The sequence below is a fragment of the Aquila chrysaetos genome, chromosome 2 (assembly GCF_900496995.4).
Source record: "Aquila chrysaetos chrysaetos chromosome 2, bAquChr1.4, whole genome shotgun sequence".
Taxonomy (NCBI): domain Eukaryota; kingdom Metazoa; phylum Chordata; class Aves; order Accipitriformes; family Accipitridae; genus Aquila; species Aquila chrysaetos.
This window is the reverse complement of record NC_044005.1, coordinates 32,741,392-32,749,438: the sequence shown is the minus strand read 5'-3', so window position 1 is coordinate 32,749,438 and position 8,047 is coordinate 32,741,392. Positions and strand designations below refer to the sequence as shown.

General features: G+C 36.2%; 1 long non-coding RNA gene across 1 annotated transcript in view; it reads right to left on the bottom strand.

The window, feature by feature from the left end:
• Nucleotides 1-4,330: 4,330 nt before the first annotated feature.
• The window catches only part of LOC115338292, a 155,775-nt gene continuing 152,058 nt past the window's right edge, over nucleotides 4,331-8,047 (bottom strand). Inside the window, exon 4 of the long non-coding RNA XR_003922373.1 lies at nucleotides 4,331-6,183. This is a non-coding gene — a long non-coding RNA (uncharacterized LOC115338292). The remainder of the gene's footprint in view (nucleotides 6,184-8,047) is intronic.

Sequence of the window (8,047 nt, the reverse complement as noted above, 5' to 3'; positions counted from 1 at the left end):
CAAAGTAAGTTTGAAATACTTGGATTGGATTGTCAATGGCAATTGACCCTAGAAACAAATGAAGTCACAAACAAAACAAAAAAAAAAAGCTGTGAGTCAAGTTGAAATCTGAGTGAGACTGAGGAATGAGATAGAAGGAAAGTATCCACTGCATGTGCTGGGATGCAGTACAAATGAAAAATATTATTCATCTGTGGCATTTTTAAGCTTAGTGGAAAAGCTGAACAAAAGTAACAGAGAATGTAAGTCTGTGTATAAAGTGTGTGTAAAGAAATCTCAATGAAATCAAGTAAGCTACCTAATGAAACAAGGACACTTTAATTTATAGGTGTATTTTTTGTTTAAACAATCTTTGTTAAATAAAACCACATCATAGTACTGTTACTTAGTTTATACAGAGTGTATAAATTGTGAAAGATGGATCAAGGGATTTTCTCTTAGATCACATTGAAGGCTAAGACTGACTGTGAGAGTATCCACTGGTCCCCAGGCCACATGGTGCATAAAGGCTAATCTCCATACAGCCAAAGGCTAGACTCCGCCAGGCTGGACAGGCTATCACCATATTGTGTAAAACTTTGCCAAGGTCTCTTCCAAACTCCTTGTGGTGACCCTCTGAGCTTAAAACATATTTTTCTACTGTACATATGTTTCCAGTAATGTCATAAGTAATTAATAGGAAGCTATCACTTGAGGAAATGGGGCACACGACTATATTATAATAAGCACAAGACCTCCATGGATGAGCATGAAGGACTATGGAGAGTTAAAAGAGCCAAATGTTTGTGATTAAGCCATAGAGCCTACCAAGAATGATCCCTAGAGAGAACTTCCACTAAAATAAAGACTTGTCTAAATGGGACCTAGCTGGTTTGCTCTAAAAAGAAGCTTGGAAGTAATGTGATACACATGTCTGTAGACTAGGAGCAGAGAAGAAGCTGGATTGAGCCTGATGGCAGAATTACTTGATGATGAAGAAGTAGCCAGAATCTCCCACTCAGCTGAGAAGTAGAATTCAATTATTTCATGAAAGAAGGGAAGGGAAGGGAAGGGAAGGGAAGGGAAGGGAAGGGAAGGGAAGGGAAGGGAAGGGAAGGGAAGGGAAGGGAAGGGAAGGGAAGGGAAGGGAAGGGAAGGGAAGGGAAGGGAAGGGAAGGGAAGGGAAGGGAAGGGAAGGGAAGGGAAGGGAAGGGAAGGGAAGGGAAGGGAAGGTGTGTGGATCTACACCGGTGATTTAGTGCTTTGGAATGGCTCTTTTTAGGTATTGATTTACTTTGTATCTATGCCTGGATTTCTTTGCTGTGCACTGCAGAACACTGCTGTACTCTCTTTAAGGTTTTCCTCGTGGCTAAGCCAAGGCTGAAATTGTGCATTAGTGCACCATCTAGAGATCACCACTTGCAATGTGAAAGAATGACCTTCCAGCAGTTTGCTCTCTACATGTGTGCAGGATTTTAGCAATGACAGCAAAACAGTCTGGGATATCTGTACAGAAATCTACTTTGCACTGCCTATTAGGTACAGCTGCACAGCGTGTACCTACAACCAACAGTTGGTGCAAATTTCATTGTTTCTAAAGATGTAGTGTAAGTATATGGTCCTATAACCGTAATGGAAGGTCAAATCTTCCTACCTTCTTTGTATAGCACTAGTCAGTAAGGTAGGTGCATCCTATGTGTGTACATTTGAAGTTTGAACTGTGTTTTGAAGGACAATGTGGCTTTTAGAACATAGTGAAGAACAATATAGACTTTTTCCTTTCACACTTAGATCGGCTCAGGACTATAGGTATGAACCTTTTTTTGTTGTAGAAAATGTTTGCTAAAAAAATCAAACTGTGCATTATATCATTTGACGTTTCTCCATATGTAAATAAATTTTGAACAAAATTTATGTATTTTGTTGTAATTAGCACTAGCAAAAGTTTTAGCAAAATAGAGGCCAAAGGCATTCTTCACTGAAAGATACCCATTCATAAATATTTAATAAAACCCATGTTTTCACAATCTGGGAGACGATTTACTGGTTGCTGCACTAGTTTTCCCATGCCCTGAATCCAAGGCAATACTGGGAAGCCTAATTCTATGAAGGACTTGCTGAATTTAGGAATCTGGCTTTACAGCACGCAGGCTGGATTATCCAGGCTCAGTCTAGGGCTGTCAGGGCTTCAAGCATATTGCCATAATCTTGTCTGACCAATAACCATATCCCTTTCTCTCTTTTTCTTTCTTTAGCAAACAGATGGCATTGGTGCCTGACTGTGTCCTAAAATAGTTTCTAACTTTGCAACCAATTCTACAGTCTCTTCACACTCAAATGCATTTCATTTCAGCCCTTTGCTCTCTATTTCAGCACATATTCAATGTAGCCCTAATGGTGAGTTTACAACTCATTCCTTTTTGCATTTCCATTCATTTTGTTTTGCTTGGGTACATATAGTCTGAAAACTTCTAAATGAATACAGCCTTATAAATTGAGAGGAGAAAAAATGTCAGCTAGAGATTATGTTCCTGTGTGGAATAAAAAGGAAACCTATAATAAACTCGCTATAGAAGCAGAGAGTCTGATATTCAGTCATGAGTTCCTGAACTATATTGCCCATATAAAAACATGAGATAGCGACAAAAGAGAAGCACTTTAGCCATCTTGATATTCAATGAATGTGCTAACTGCTTTTGTGGAATTGCAGTGTTCTTCAATGTGTTACCTTTATCACACTGAGACCTGCATAAAAATGAAATGTCATACTCCAATACACTTCTAGTCAGTCATACAGTTTATTTTCTTGTCCCCTGATAGAGTTCACAAATTTAATAACTGTCCTTTATCCTTGTCTCAATTCTCTTTCAGCTTTCTATTCAGCTTTTCTTCTCTCCTGACTTGCAGGAAATGCTTCATCTTCCTATAGCAATCATAATAGAAAGAAAGAAAAAGGGTGATATCAACTGCCATTTAGAAGTCTACGAGGGTTGATCAGACCACTTCAATGGTTAAAGAAAAAAATGTTCATTGCTATTCTGCTACATACAATTTAACCTATTTAGACATTTGCTGCCTAAATTAATTGGATAGTTTAAACTGAAAAGCTTATTAAGATTCTTATTAACCATGCTTCACACTTTGTGTGGAAAAAATATAATTTATCCTTAATCAAAAATAATATGGTTATTTGGAAGAAACTTCTGATAACATCAAAATTATTTTTCATCTGATTAAAATGTTTAATCATGAATTTTTGCCTTTTTGTTTTGGTTTCTGTGACTATGATTAAGAATGACTCTGCAGGTCTCTGCATGATCTCTAAATGACAACTACAATATCATTAATACTGGTATCTACTTCTACCAGAATATTCACAAATGAGAATGAACTGAACTCACATTTTCTCTGAATTGAAATTACTAAAAAAAAAAAAAAATTGCTAGAACCACCTGCTACTATGTCAGATATGTGCTTCTGTGGAGATACATGCAACCACTAAGAGCAAAGCCCTGATCCTTTGAAGTGCTGAGCAAGGTTCATATGTGAAACAGTAGCTAGCTCCTTTACAGCTGTGAAGTCTCAGCTCAGATTATCACTAAGCAACATATTTTTGTACATGTAATATTAATATGGGCTCAATCCAAAGCCATTTTAAATTAATATAGATCTTTCTACTGATGTTCATGGGCCTTGAAAACAGAGAAATCTTGTATCTCTGTGCATTTTGCAAGAAGGGTGCTTGACGGAAGCACAGAAGCATAGGAGGTGCTGAAGTACTATTTGGCTAAATAAAAAAAAAAACAGAATGTACAGGGAAAAAAAAAAAAGGTAGATGTGGGCAGGTGGAACGCTGACAGGATGAGTGGAAAGGAATATGGGAATGAATCAAGGGACACGGTGCTGCCTTAAACTGAAGGACAAGTGTTGATAACAGAACTGAACTACCAGATAGAGCAAGGTAAGGGAAGTTGAGGCTGTTGAAAAAGGATACCAACTTTTTGTAGCTGGAGTAGAAAGCCACATGAAAATTTAAGCAAAAACAGAGCTGAGCTTACAGTATGGGAGATAAACCAGACAATATAAACAACTTGGAGACAGAAGGAATGTGCAGTACAGGGAATACCTTTATTTCAGGCTTGAGTTGAATATGTTGCATGCTATTGGACTGATCAGTGGTTGGTGACCACTATAGGAAGAAAAGATGGTATCTGGGAATTTTAAATGTAATCTGATCATCTAAATGGTAGCTCTCTTTTCTGTCAAGTCAGGCATTGCTTTAAATGTCTGGTCCAGAAAAAGATACTGTAAGGATTTGGCAGCAGTTGATAAGATTTTGAAATTCCAGGACTACATTTTTTGATAGACACTTTTATTTCTCTTCAAGTTGTAGTCACTTAGATTACTGTAACAGTATAATAAAATCAGTCTTTGAGAAAATTATTTTTATTGTGGAATAGTGTATTCAATGTGGTACATTCTGTACATAAAAATTGACCAGAATTTTATAAGAATTTTTTTTTTTCCCCAAAAGCCACTTAACTTTCCATTACTCTTGAAAGTTTTTTCCATCCAGGTAAATATCAATTCCTAAGAGACTGACTGTCATTACAATTACTTTTATATCATTTCCTGTTCCTAGCATATGTTCACAGAAAGCACATTCACAATGTTATTCTAGGTAGCCATTCAAAACCCAAGACTGGGTACATTTGGTGCAACTTCACTGTTTTAACAGATTGGGTTTTGTGTTCATTTTTGCTCTCATTAGAGAGCTAACGTCAAAAGAGGGGTGTCACAATATTCTAAAATGATTCAGAATGAACCCATTTTCGTGACAGATTTCACAAATTATATGGAACAATTATTTTGAGAAAAAGAAAATAGAAACCTGCAGTAGCTTGCTGCAGGAGAAAGGAAGATTTCTAGTTAAGCTGTTCCATATAGTTTTCAGAAGACTTCTCTTTGATTCATACCTCTGTTAGAAGTTTCCTGTGTGACCTTAGGCAAGTTGTTTAATTTTTCTGTTCTTCTTTCCTCATCATGTAAAATGTTTTCTTTCTCACAGCACCATTCTTCATCACCATGGAGCTGGCAGAATTCATCCTAACTGCAAACTCCCAACCCCATGAAAGTGCCAACAAGTCTGGATAGAATAATAGCATTTAACTGAGGGGGGAAATAAATTAGAAGACACAGTACTTCTGGCATTTCCACTGCTAGCAAACATGCTATCACTTTCCCTAATAATTACTTCAGGTTGTACATTGTTGACACTTACTACAAGGAACAAAACAGCAATAAAAAGTAAATAAATATCGTGAAACGTACAAATCTAAAATTAATAGGAAACCTTGGATCACAATATTTACTGAAAATATTGATTCATTTCTTGAAATGTTGTTTGTGTAAAAGATACAATCATCTCATTAGGTTAGCAATCTGTTCTTATTATCAAAGAAAAAGTAACTTATGAAAATTACTAAATTCATTTATTTTCTTCTAGTTTATAATTTGATGTAAAACCTGTGAGACATTAATCAAAATGGTTCACTAGACCTTAGTGACTTCTTGATGGGGACTGTATGGAACAATAGTGAAAAGAGAAATGTCCTTACAATGTACTGAATAGATAAGGTAGCTGTAGTCAATGTCATAAATATTTTTCCTGCATGAGTAGAACTTGTTTGAGTTAGAAAAACATTTCCCTCTTAAAGCTTTGTAATCAGATGTACACACATTTTGATTTTTGCATATGTTACATCTTCTCCTTCTACCACTGTTGCTGGGAAACAGCAAGCACATTGTTACATGCTCAGGAGGGAGCCGCCTTGTTTGTGGTTTGTGTGCCCAGAACCTCAGTGGACCCTGGAATCCACGAAGAGTCTCCTTGTGCTACCACATGCTCAATGCAGATGGCATCTTCAGAGAATACATTGGCAGACATACACAAGCCCATATTTAGCATGTGCAAACATTTTTTCAGGAGTTTGTAAGTCAGCCAAAGGCAGGTGTCTTTTACACAGATAACAAAACAGCTCTCTGACCTCATGTTGATCCTCTCTTCGATTTCTCCAGCTCCCCAGTTCCAAGTCTTTGCTTAAAGTATGAAAACACTAGGTTTCTTCATCCAAATTATATGATTTGTTTCATAAAGATGTACAATTTTTTTTCCATTTCCAAAGAATAGTTGATCTGTTTGAGCTGAAATTTAAAAGTTTTGTTCAATGTTCAGCCAAAAATGTCACTTTCAATTCAACCAGCAGCATAAGAATAAGGAGGATAACAATGCTGTAAATTTAACTTGCAAATGTAAATTCAAATGTAAATTTTTAAGAACATTTATACAGCTTCAATAAGGATTGTCCCTAATACATCCTAGTTCTTTCACAATAAGTTTCCAGAAGTTTCAAAAGAGGCAGGTGAATGCTGTCCCTGGTTTATGCAAATTGAGGATCTGGCTCAATCCACCCTAAAGTGATGCATGATAAAATTTCAAAGCAATATGTGATGTTTCAATAAAATGAATGCCTGAAGTGTCCTATTGATCCTGCTTTGACTTCTGAGCTTTCTTTTCAAAACCAACATTCATATCTGTATGTGGTTTATAAAGTGTATTAAATATATATTTTAGTCAAACAAACATTTTACAGGCAAATGAATAAACTTAAATTCATATATCCTCAATTATATCTGTGCCAATAACTGTTTCAAACAAATGCCTTCATGAAGGTTTCATATTTAGATAACAGTCACCAGTGAAGAGTAAACAAATATTCTAACAAACACTAAACAACACTGTAACGCCAAATTGATTTTTCAGTTACTCAGCTGTTGCATCCATAGATTTTTATTATCTCAGTTAATCCATAGTGACTATTTTTTCTTCTGAGAAAAAAAAGTCAGTATCTCCTTGAGTCCTTACTAGAATTGTCAATTTGAAAGAATTAGTAGAGATGAGGAATGAGGAGACTAAGGGTCAGGACTCAAATGCAATATTGTGATGAAATGCATTTTTCTTCCCTTCCTCTCTGCTTCTCAGAACATTAGAATATATGTTTGGGGAGAAATATCTTTTTATTATAGTGATCTACATGCTGAAAAAATTGAGAATTTAACATATTTACTTCAACATATTAATTTGTACCTTGCTTTGAGCATATGCTGTGTTTCCTATTCACACTAGAGATTCTTGTGATAATAGCTTCTCATAATTTATATGCCAAACACACCTGAGGATTATTTTCACATATGGAAGTACAAAGCTAGAAGATGTATTTTTTTAATCAGTAAAGCTAATCATATTCATGTACATATTTGGGTGAAATACATTTGGGTGAAAACATGGACCCAGCAACATCAAATTGTAAAACTTTGACCAACATGGTCAGTGATTTCAACTTTTAACACAACAGCTGTTAGAAAGATTATTTCAGTTGGAAGAAAGAATGAAAAAATAAATACACCATCTTGCATTTACAGTACAGATAAAGAGATCAATTTTCAAACATTTTCATTGATTTTCTATGTGAGCTTGGACAGGTTAGCTAATGGAATTTTACCTTTCAGAGATATCAAAATGGGAAGTTGAAACAGACAGTAAAATGTCTTTTCACTGGAAATATACAGAAAATAATCCTTATTTGGGAGGCAGTTGGTTTTGAGTAATGAACACTTCTCAGTGGAATGATATTCAATCAAAACATCCCCCAAAGCATATTACAATTTAGGTCGTGTTTCAAATATATATACTTAAAGTGATGCATCTATGTCATTATATATACCTTACTGCTCTCGGGATATCTGTATGCGGTAGAGTGTAGAACTATGTAGAGACTCCTGAGCTAGCTTCCTAAAAGCAATGATAGAATGAGCATTAGTGAACGCAGTTACCCTGCTTTTTAACAGATTTGATTCAGCAGGCTGTGATACCGTGTAGTCTTGCAGTCTGCCAGACTGGGCAGCTAGACCACTAATAGCAATCAGACCAGAAGTGGCCCCCAGCCATCAGGGACCTGGTCCTGGCTTCCCTATCTTGTCTTATGAGCCAAGGCATGCCCTGGGGCCC